This window comes from Octopus bimaculoides, chromosome 6 (assembly GCF_001194135.2).
Source record: "Octopus bimaculoides isolate UCB-OBI-ISO-001 chromosome 6, ASM119413v2, whole genome shotgun sequence".
NCBI lineage: Eukaryota > Metazoa > Mollusca > Cephalopoda > Octopoda > Octopodidae > Octopus > Octopus bimaculoides.
Window position 1 is genome coordinate 26,785,705 of NC_068986.1, and position 12,474 is coordinate 26,798,178.

The 12,474-nt window shown below is 35.7% G+C and overlaps 1 protein-coding gene across 3 annotated transcripts in view; it reads right to left on the minus strand.

Annotated features, from left to right (window-relative positions):
• Positions 1-1,536, minus strand: part of LOC106881822 (peptidyl-prolyl cis-trans isomerase G) — a 53,586-nt gene extending 52,050 nt beyond the window's left edge. For all 3 annotated transcript variants that reach the window (XM_014932335.2, XM_052968666.1, XM_014932334.2), the window contains exon 1: positions 1,392-1,536. The gene's annotated coding sequence lies outside the window, so the exon portion shown is untranslated. The remainder of the gene's footprint in view (positions 1-1,391) is intronic.
• Between the last annotated feature and the right edge of the window lie 10,938 nt (positions 1,537-12,474).

Consider the following 12,474-nt stretch of genomic DNA (forward strand, 5'->3'; position numbering starts at 1 on the left):
ATATATATATATATATATATATATATATACACACACACACACACACACATACATACATACAAACATGTATTTATGTATCAGCTGCTATGAACACAGTCACGATGAAGAAAATATTTTTCAATGAGGAAATTTAATTTTGAATTTCGAAGAAGCAGACTAAAAACTATTTGCAAGACATTTCTTCTATTTGCGGTTTAAAGACGATTTGTTGTGGTGAGACGAAATAAAACGATGAAACAAACGACATGTATAATGGCGGAACATGGAGGAATACAGTACAGTACGCTATATAAAGCAAACAACAAGGGTACGACTGCTGCTGCCTACCTCCTCGTCTTATTTGTTGAACACTGGCTGAGATATTTTCCTAACAAAAAAATGCGTACAACTATATATACATACACACACACACATAAATATATATATATATATATATATATATATATATATATATAGTCATAACAAGTAGATAACAATTTGCATGTAGCAATGTATACACAAGTTAATTTTAGTATAGCTTCCTTTCTTTTCTCAAATGTTTATTAAATGTCAGGTATACTTAGCTCTTCGCAACAACCTTTAACAATGTAAATATCATTACAAAAACAAAATGGTTTCAAAATTTATTGCTACAAATATACATCCAATACGCTCCTCAGCCATCTAATATAAGACTGTGTATATATGTATGTGTGTGTGTATATATATATATATATATTATATAAGTTGTGTATTATATAGGCATGTTTATCTATATATACCCGTAGAAGGCGGAGGTGTGTGTGTATATTATATATAATTTTGTTTATAAATGTATTAATTAGTAGTCACATAATTAAGGAAGGAAATTAAAAACGATAGACTAGTGCGGCAATAAGATTTTAATATGGGAGGAAGAAAGCATTTAGTAGTGTTCTGTCATCAAGTGGAATCGAAGGTTTGCTCAAAGCGGAAGCAATATTTAGGACTGATACAACACATCATAGAAAGAAAAGAAAAACTCGGTGCCAGGTGTTAATTGTCAATGAAACCGAATCTATTTCATATGCAAGATTGTCTCTTCCTCTCAATATATATATAAATGTGCATATTTATATATAAGTACAACTATCGAGAAATGGGCATCTTCTTTTTATAGTAAAATCAAGTGAGATGTGGACAGCGGGGGTGGAAAAACAAGGGGAAAATATGCCTAACCATTACATTCAGACTGCAAGCAAAAGGGAAAGCATGTACGATCAAGGTACACAATGATTTGAGAATAAAATTGACTCGATGTTCATTACTTAAAACTAAAACATAAAAGTATTAAAGGTTAACAAATACTAATAATAGCTATTTAACGTTGGGCAAGCATGGGTCAATATATAACAGAAATTATAAAAAAATACCTCAAGAATGCTTCATGCACATCATTAAAGATTTCAGGAATGGCGGTTTATAGATCTGACCTAAAAAAAGGTGCGATAGATTCGCACTATAAATTTAGACTAAATAAAAACAAATGTTTGTATTCAAATAAAATCAATTCTGCTAATGTATAATAAAATGAAAAACATAATCAAGAGTAAATAGCACGAATATTTTTAATCTGTTTCAAAGCATTTAAAATAAGAAATAATAGAAATGACGATGTAAGTTTCAATAAACCCTAAACATTATAATGGACTAAACCAGAAGGCTTTGACATGTGACGTCAACTATGATAATTGTAGTTTTTTCGTGCCTCTTTATACCACTTTTACAGTACTGGAACATCAAGTGGACAAACCTATTTTATCCCAACATAAAACGCGTATGATGCCGAACAAATTAGTGATTTGATCATTTTTACATGCATACACACTTTCAGAAATATATGTGTATATATATACATACATACATGTACACATATATATATAATTTAATTATTTATTTCCGCTAAAGGTCGCAAAATTAATGTATTATATATCAGAAATAATAGCATATTTTCAGTTTTTATTTAACGTTAATATTGCTTTTAACCACATAAAATCTTGTAATAGTTCGTTCTGCAATAGGATTTAGCAAGCTTCATCTTAGCACTGCTACTACTTGTTCATAACCTAAATTTTTCTAGAGAGCAAAGACAATCGTTTGTTTCTCTCAGTAATATGTATATATATATATATATAAATATGTAGTCGTATTTATTATTATTACTTGTTGACAACGAGCAACTGACTGAACGCTATGTAGTATGTAGTCATATTTTTATCTCCAAAATCTCTATAGCGTTGACTCTGATTCTCAGCTGTCTGGGGTGGGGCGGTTCGGTAAAACATGAACTAGTAATATGTTAGGTCAAACTAGAGCTAATGCTCTTCGAAAATTGGTTTTGTGACTTGCTAAAACAAATAGGTATTAGATTCTCTGCCAGAGTAGTCAGACTTAAAATGAAGAACCATAGGCGACTGTAACACATCTCCTGAGGGCGTTAGCAACACAACTAAAACAGTTTTAAGTGAGAACGAACACAGAATATCTTATACCAAGCATAAGCAACCATTTTTCGAGAAGCGGGTCACAAACATTGTTCATCATCAGGCAAGTCGCACCACAAAGAAAATGGAAGGTAATTTTTCATTAGGCGTGTCATTCAAAAATGCCCGCAGGTTGCCCCTAACTGATCTACACAAATACTTCTTCGAGTGGCTTGAAAAAAAAAACTTAGATCTACTTGAAAAAAGAGAGGGAATTATTTCATACGGACATAGCTGAAGTTAAAGGAGATTGATGAGAATGAAAATTAAATTCTAGACTCTTCTAAAAGTCGTTCCTTGCTTGCTGTAAAAGATTCGGTTCTGGGAAGCCGGTGTAGTTAATTGAATGAGGTTTAGATGGTATATTGGTTTCAAATTTTGGCACTAGGCTAGCGATTTCAGGGGAGGGATAAGTCAATTCTATGGACCTCTGTGTTCAACTGGTACTTATTTTTATCGCCTCCGAAAGGGTGAAAGGCAAAGTCAATCTCGGCGCAATTTGAACTCAGAACATTAAGATGGATGAAATGACAGTAAGATTTGTGGTCGGCGTGCTAACGATTCTGCCAGCTCACCACCTTATGCCCAGTCAATACTGAATTTGAAGTATTGATATCATGGCAATGTAATACCTACAGATGTGTGTGTGTGTTATAATAACATTTAAAAATTATTCTTGGCATTACCTTCGTTCATATTTTGTTTGAAACAAACCAACAAGGGAGTATCTATGTGATTGTCAATGTGCTAGAAGTAGCTGCCAGCTCTCCCTCATTTCACTCCCTACAATCAATTTATGTAAAAGACATACACTGTGTCTGAGAAAAGGCTGGGTAGTCCCATTTTGGAAGTCCTTCCTCATAGATCAGCTCAGCCAGTCCTTAGTTGTGGATCTGGATTGCCTAACATGTGGCTAAACAACAACTTTATTTAGAAAATGTTAGTCTTTCTATGCAAAAGGATGAGAACCACTGATATAAATAAATATTTGAATGAAGAAATAATTACATATGTATTGTAAACTTATATAACAATGCATCTGTTTGGCATATTTGTGGCTGAGAGTGCAAATCACTATTGTCTCAGGGAAGAGCATAGATGTTACCCCTCACTGGTAAATTTGAATCATCTGTCGCCAGTTTAATGTTAGAAAAAAGTCAGTAATAATACAGTTTCAAGAATCTTAATTTTTCTCTGATTGTCATATACTCTTTTAAACGATACATTACAAAACATCAATGCTGCAGGTACATAATTTGAAGGTATGTAAATATTATGTCAATAAGACCAATATAATATCTTTATGAAGTTACATAGATCCAGTGGTGGCTTGTAGATAAAATTAGTGGGGGTGCTGCTTTAGAAAAGTTTTAGCCGTTGTTTTAATATTGTGTAAAAGGAAACAAACATATAAAACAAATACATATACATAAATTTGATTGGTTCGCGTTTTAGCCACTGATGGGTAGTGTGTTTAATTTGTCCACTGAACACCACCGTGAATTGTTTTTAAAAAACACCCCCATAAATTACAAAATAAGGGGGGAAAATCTGCCCTATTTTTCAAATCCTGGCTGCAACACTGAAGCTGGAAGCAGGATAATAATCTAATTCTACACTTTGTCACATTCAAGAATATAAACATGTTTTTAAGCACAACACATGCAGAGTCAAAAAGAAACACTACCTTTCACTGGCACTGCATGAACGACAGTGCTCTCTCTCCCTAGCATGAAGTTTCCTATCTTGGACATGTGAGCATGCGTACAACAGTCAAACACCATGTCACTGGAACTGTGAAGCACACAGTCCTATACAAAGGATATTTGTATTTTTTTCATAAACTAGGGGGATGGCTACTAACATTAAGCTTAAGGATTATATATTGTACAACTATAAAGAAAGAATTAAAGAAAAAAGGACTCTTTATATTGAATATTACCAATAATATCGAGTGATAATAGGGGATGCTGCAGTTCCGCTGTGCCTATACACGAGCTGCCACTGCATAGGTCATACTAGCACCACACATTCCCATAAGCTAATTAAAAGAATATATTTTGTTTATCATTTGCTTTCTTGATCTGTTGTTACTGCTGTTGCTAGAAACAAACACACGTGCATATGCATGCACAGAAATGTACACATGCAAATAGAAAGAGAGGGAGAGAAAAAGACATTACAATTTATTAAATGAACAAGCTTAACATTAACACTTTCCCTCTCCTCATACACGTAAAGAGAAATACTCTCGTACACATAAACAGAGAGAAAGATAGGGAGACAGAGACAGACTCTAAGAAAAGGATGGAGAGAACAAGAGAAACATTAAAATATCTGATGTCAAATAGGTCAGCATCAAATCAGCAATGCTAGACACATGAAGCCAAAATGTTTCATACCCATGACCCATAGAGGCTTTCTTGATGGCTCATGTTCTATTTGTTGTTGTTCAACTGCTAATCAGACCTGATTGAATAAACCTATTATCAAAGACATTCCAATCATGACCATCTTGTTTTTTCAGACTTAGACTTTCCTGTTTATGATAACAGAATGTGACATATGAAAGATTTGGCTGCTACATCTAGTAGGTCACTTGACCTACAGAGTTCAAGGTTTGAAATTGACAGTTATTTGTTATTCTTGTAGTACGTCACTTCGGTATTTTGTTATGTTATATCGTCATTTAGCAATAAATAATATGTGACTCCGCCAATCTAATATATATATAAATCATCATCAACATCATTGCTTAACGTCTGCTTTCCATGCTGACATGGGTTGGATGGTTTGACTGAGGACTGGCAAGCCAGGAGGCTGCACCAGGCTCCAACCTGATTTGGCAAGGTTTCTACAGCTGGATGCCCTCCCTAATGCCAACTGCTCTAAGAGTGTAGTGGGTGCTTTTTACATGTCACTGGCATGGGAGCCAGCCAGGTGGCACTGGCATCAACCATGCTTGAATGGTGCTTTTTACGTGACACAAGCATGAGAGCTAGTCAGGTGGCACTGGCATCAGCCACACTCAAATGGTGCTTTTTATGTGCCACTTGCACAAGTGACAGTCAGGCAGCACCAGCATTGCTCACGACTACAATTTCACTTGATTCAACAGTTCTTCTCAAGCACAGCATATTGCCTGACAATTCAAGGGTACTTTGAAACAGGTCGGTTATGCATCAGCCACGGCTATGATCTCACTTGGCTTGCCGGGTTTTAAGCACAGCATATCTCCAAAGGTCTCAGTCACTTGTCATTGTCTCTGTGAGATCCAACATTCGATGGTTGTGCTTCACCACCTCATCCCATGTTTTCCTGGGTCTACCTCTTCCACAGGTTCCCTCCACTGTTAGGGTGTGACACTTCTTCACACAGCTGTCCTCATCCATATGCAACACATGACCATCCATCGCAGTTGTCTCTCTTGCACACCACATCTGATGTTTCTTATGTCCAACTTTTCTCTCGGAGCACTTACACTTTGTTGTGTATGCACATTGACATTACACACCCAGTGGAGTATACTAGCTTCATTTCTTTCAAGCCTATGCATGTCCTCAGCAGTCACAGCTCATGTTTCACTGCCGTGTAGCATGGCAGTTTGCACACATGCATCATACAGTCTAACTTTCACTCTGAGTGAGAGGCCCTTTGTTACCAGCAGAGGTAGGAGCTCTCTGAACTTTGCTCAGGTTATTCTTATTGTAGCAGCTATGCTCTCAGAGCATCTACCTCTGCCACTGACTTGGTCACCTAGGTAATGGAAACCATCAACTACTTCTAGTTTTTCCCCCTAGCATGTGATGGAATCTGTTTTCTGTACATCTTCAGTATTTATTGCCCCTGTAACATCTATTACACACAAAAGCTATCTTCCCAGTTAACCTTCCTTTGATACTGCTGCACCTCTTATGTGTCCATAGCTTTCACCTGGTACATCTTATAGAATTTTTAAATACGCCTTTTTTACCTGAAGGGATTGTGAAAGGCCATCTACCTGAAGAGATATGTGATGTGTTTGCCTTCCTACTTACTAAGACTTTGGTTTTTGCTAGATTGACTCTATGGCCCTTCAATTCTAGACCTTGCTTCCATACCTGAAACTTCTACTATAGTTCTGGAAGTGACTCAGCTACTAGAGCAATGTCATCAGCATAGAGAAGCTCCCAGGGGCAGCCTGTCTTGAATTCCTCTGTTATTGCCTGGAGGACTATGATGAATAAGAGGGAGCTGAGGACTCCTATGATATCACAATTCTCTCTCATACACTATCTTGCAATATGAAACACTTCAAGTCTCTGGTCCTCATGATGCAGAACATTGGTAAATTTTTTCTTATCTGCTTCCCCACTGGCTAAGTAAACCTGTCTCCTAGCCTCCCTTCTGATGATCTGATACAGTTTTCTGCTATCACCACACTTTCAGGCCTTCCATGCCTGTTTCTTTTCCCTAATGGCCCTGTCAACTACATTGTTCCACCACCACGTTACCTTAGGTCAAGAAGGGGCTCTGCATCAGCCACAGATCTGGTCAGTAGCCCTCAACAAGTTGTCCCATAGGAACCTCCAGTTGTTCTCCACATTACATGATGCTATATCCTCCTCTTTTTCATCAAAAGCTTCAAGTAATATTTCTCTAAATCTCTGTCCATTCAGAAGATTCTTATGCTTCCAGATCATTCTTTTCTATGCTGGTCATCTTCTGGGCAACCATTTAGCCCAGATCCTGAAGTTGCTATTAACCTATGTTGTGGGATGCATTCTTCACCTTGGAAAGTTTTGGCATTTATGAGTAGCCATCTTTCCCGTTTCCTGGTAAGAATGTAGTCAATTTGACTAGTGCGCCCACCAGACTAGTAGGTGAACAGGTGACTGGCAGGTTTCCTGAAGTTAGTATTACAGATCATAAGATCAACTGCATCACAGAATTCCAGCAGCCTGGTTCCCTCCTCGTTGCATGAACCAAATCCTTTGCCACCATGTACATATGTACACCATGTACTCCATGGAAGCTCCTTGGATGTTGTCCAACATGCCCGGTGAAGTCACCAGCCACAAAGAGAAGGTCCCTGTCATTTGTCAACAAAGTAGTTTGTCATATAATCGGTCTTTCTATTCATCAGGTAGCCCTGGCTGAGAGGTATAGGCTGAGATATTGTTTGCTAATCCATGTTCAAGCACTAGTCTAAGCTTAAGTATTCCATGGCAGATTCTGACAACCTCGATTACTTTATCAACCCATTTCTCTGCAAGGAGTATACCCACGCCCTCAACCCCATCAGTGTTTTCTTCCCAGAAAATCTTATAGCTATGTTCTTTGCCTGTGAGAAACTTAGCAGAACTTCCTCTCCACCTTACTTCTTGGGTGCAGCACAAATCTACACGTCTCCATTCAATATGAATTAGAAACAGCTCAAGGTATATAAACAAAATCAAACACACATACACAAAGTGTGTGTTAAAAACACTTCAACTGATACTTATTTTATCAACCTTGGAAGGCAAAGTCGACCTTGGTGGAATTTGAACTTAGAACTAAAGCTGGAAGAAAGGCTGCCAAGCATCTGGTCTGGCATGCTAACAACTCTACCAGCTTGCCACCTTATTATTATTATTAATATTAATAATAATAATAAGAAGAAGAAGAAGAAGAAGAAAAAGAAAAAAAATGCTTTCTAATTGATGTATCAATACCAGCAGATGACAACGTTTCTCTAAAAGAAATGGAAAAACTTTCAAAATACAAAGACCTGGAAATAGAGATAACTCGAATGTGGAATCGAAAAACAGAAACAATTCCTATCATAGTAGGTGCCTTAGGTATAATAAAAAAATATTCAGACAAATACATAACAAAAATACCAGGACTTACAAATATATATAACATACAGAAAATTGCACTACTGGGTACTGCACACATTCTACGCAAAACACTTTCAATACAGTAAACATAAGAGCACCACAGCAAACCACAGCACATGCCCAAGGCGCACAGAGCTGCGCTCGGTAGTGAAGTGAAAGCACGTTATAAAAATAAAACTACTGAACAATAATAATAATAATAATAATAATAATAATAATAAATAATAATAAGTTAAGTTAATGAATATCTCCATGTTGTCTAGATTTTTATACTATGCTCTGTCAGACATAACTTCTAAAACAATTAGCAATGTGTATTTCATTTCATACAAATAAGGACTCTACACTTTTAAATATAACTCAATAAAGCATTGTTATATTATTTTGCTTTACAATGTTATGTATCATTTATCAAGTAAGCTTCAGTGGTGTTTAAGAGCAGGATTTAGGTTAATGTATCACTTAACGTTTTACTGTCAGATAAAAAGTTTCCTAATATTTTCAAACCTTGTTTGTTATGCTGTCTCAGATTACTTTCAGTTTATTGATAGCTTGTCATCAGTTTCATTCAAATCAAACTTCTCATAGCTCTGTCTAGATCAGAGGTTCTCAACCATCTTTTTTTTTTTTTTATCTATGGACCCCTTTGATTACTATTTTATTCTGGTGGACACCCATAGCTATTCAATGTATAAAAACTAATTTTATAGATACTTCTTTCAAAATTCTTATTTTGTTTTTCACACATTAACTTATGTAGGTTGAACTGCATAAAATGTTAGAGAAAGGAACATAGCTGTTTCTTGCAATATACACCAATAGATACATTTAAAGCAGAATTTTTTCAGAGGTCCTTAAAATACTATTATGGATCCCTGATTTATAATTTTGTTGCTTGGGCCTCCAAAAATCTTATATGGACCCCAGTTGAGGATCACTGATCTAGACTATGGTGTTGTTTTTAGCCAAAGTTCCATGTGCTAAGCAACCTTCGCAGGCAGCAAACACTTTCTGATGTTTATTTCAACCAATCATATCTTGTAATGGTTGTGGTAAATTGTTGGTTAACTTCAAAGACCTGCCTTTATTTTCACACAAAAATGCAAACAGAACATTCAGGAACATCCAACATATCTTTGATAAATAAGTTTCAATTTGGATTTCTATACAGAGTTGTCTTAATGTTTCTGAAGCTCTACCTCACCAAAGGTGATAAAGGATATATTCTATATTCTTAGCTCTCTCTCATATTCACATTTACTATCATGCTAATTCTCCTTTTCACATGTACATCATAGGAAACAGCAAAACTGATATATATTTAGCAAACACACAATTCTTATATATAGCTCTTTTACACATAAGCACTTAAAACAGATGACAGAGATACACCTGTATTAAATATGCTCATCTTTATATTCATTCATAACAAACATATCTCTAATGCATTTTAACAGCTTTCAAATATATAAATCTAATTATTATTTAAGAAATATAGTATATATTTTTTATGAGCTACTAATAGTTTCATGCAATGAAAAACAACTCAGACAGCATTTTATATGTCTGGTGCCTCTATGCAATCCTCAGGCTCTGCCCACATGGCATAACAAGCTAAAATATGACAATAGGATGGAGAGAAAATATGATAAAACAACATCTACTTCCTTCTTGCTTTTTATCATATTTTCTCACAACCTATCATCCTGTTTTAGCTAGTTATGCCATGTGGGTAGAGCCTGAGGATTGTGTAAAGGCACCAGATGTTATATAAAATGCTGTCTGAGTTGTTTTCATTGCATGAAACTATTAGTAGCTCATAAAAGTATACATACTGTGTCTATCAAATAATATCTATCTCTCACCAGATGGAGTACTTTTTTTGTTGTCTTGCCATCATGGAACAGTACGCTGTAAAGGCATCCAGCTGTAAAAATCTTGCCAAAACTGACCTCGCCTGTGCTGGTGCCATGTAAAAAGCACTCGGTCCACTCTGAGTGGTTGGTGTTAGGAAGGACATGCAACCATAAGAACCTGCTAAAACAGACACAGTAGCCTGAGATAGTTTTCTACCTGTCTAGCTCCTGTCAAACCATCCAACCCATGCCTGCATGGAAGGTGGACATTAAACAATGATGATAATGATAATATATATTTTTTATTTAACAAGCTCACACGCAACATTCCCTTCTATATTGCATTTGGTGACTTGGCGTACTTTTTTATGACTTGCCTTAGATTTCTCCCCAATATTTGATCCATGTTATTAGTTCAAACTGTGTTGCTGCTGTTATAGTGTGACTTTTTAAATTCATGTCTGATATCCTTTCTTCTCTGACTAAACCATAAAAATGTAGTCAGGGGAGAAAGAACAACAATGTTGAACTTTGCAGAGCTTCAGAGACTGGCATAAATGAAAGAAACAGTAAAAATAGCTCGTGGATTACTATCCAGATATCTATTTAGCCTAAAGCTGAAGTGCTTGCAGTAGTGGGGGTTCTGCTAAAGACACTCAAGGGCACTGACATAGTTAATAGGGGAGCAAGGGGAGTGACCACTCCCACCGAACACATATTTCAAAATTTGTGTCTTTTTAACAATTTGTTAAAACTCAGCATTTTATAGCACATCTGGTGCCTTTACACAATCCTCAGGCTCTGCCCACATGGCATAACTAGCTAAAACAGGATGATAGGTTGTGAGAAAATACGACAAAAGGCAAGAAGGAAATAGATGTTGTTTTATCATATTTTCTCCTTCCTATCTCCTATTTTATACATAATGACATTGTTACTGAAACATGAAATTAATGAAAGTAAAATACAATTACATACACTGTAACTAATGAAATATTTCACATAAAATAAAAGAAATAATTTTATATTTTTGGTATGTGTCATCGTGCTTTTTTTTATGTGCTTATTCCTGCTAACTTTGGAATCTGGATACGCCTCTGTTCAAGGACAAGGTGGTTGTGTGAAACTGGGTAAAGATGCATAGATGACAACTTGTTTAACTCTTTCACTGTGAAATTAAAATTCATGCTTATTCCAGTGATGATGTTAAATACCTACCACTTGGCATTTTCTAAAGCCATGTTGCTCAGTAAATTTGACATATCACAACAGAAAATATTTTCAAACACAGTATTCCTCAACAAAAGATAGAATGGTGTATAAAACTACTTTGCCTCAGTTTACTGAAATAATGGCATTTCTCTCACCAACTTCATTGCTGAATTGTTTATAGTAAAAATGGCACGTGCCTGCAAAATTTTTTTGTTCAATTTATTAAACAAACCATATTTGACGGCATATAAGATGCACAAATGAATTAGATACACCATAATATCATCAGCAGAAACTCAAGAAAATATGCTTAAAATGTTTTTAGTGTATTGAAGCATGTAATATAGGTTCAACTTTGCATATGAGATTCAGGATGATATTCAAAACATTTGTTTGGAAAATCGGATGAATGAATAATAATAAAAAAAAAACAGATTTTACAAAGAAAATATTTTAATTTTATCCCACAGTCTCATTCGTTTGTAAATCATCCTTTTTATGTTATTACATACTTAGTGACAGGCACTTAACTTTTAAAGCACCAGGTGAATTATTTTGAGGAAATAATAACAGCATGAATGCAGCCAACTCTGTGGAATCAGTAAAAAACTGATGAAGATAACCATGCTAATAGGTTGCTAGGTTACCAGTCAAAGCCTTAGTGTTCATATCTTCAGTGCTGCTTCCATTATCATGGCTCTTAACTTTCATTGGCACAGCACATCAACCTGTAAAAGGATAAACAGCAGCAGTCTTAGGAAGTTGAGAAGTGTTTTACTTGCTTTTCAATTCTCCTAAATGGTAATTTTTGAAGAGAAACAAGTTTGGATTCTTCCAGTCTAAACTGTCTGAATATGATTAGCCTATGCTTGTGAGCCTGAGGCTGAATGACTTTATGCCAGTCATTCAGGTGGCTCTTTTCTGGAAGCTGTGTAAAGTGTCTGTATGTGCAACAACCAGATGAATCCAAGACACCAATATTCAATTGTGATCCTCATCTGAATTTTGTAGAGTATCAATAACTGTTGGAAGATTAAGTAT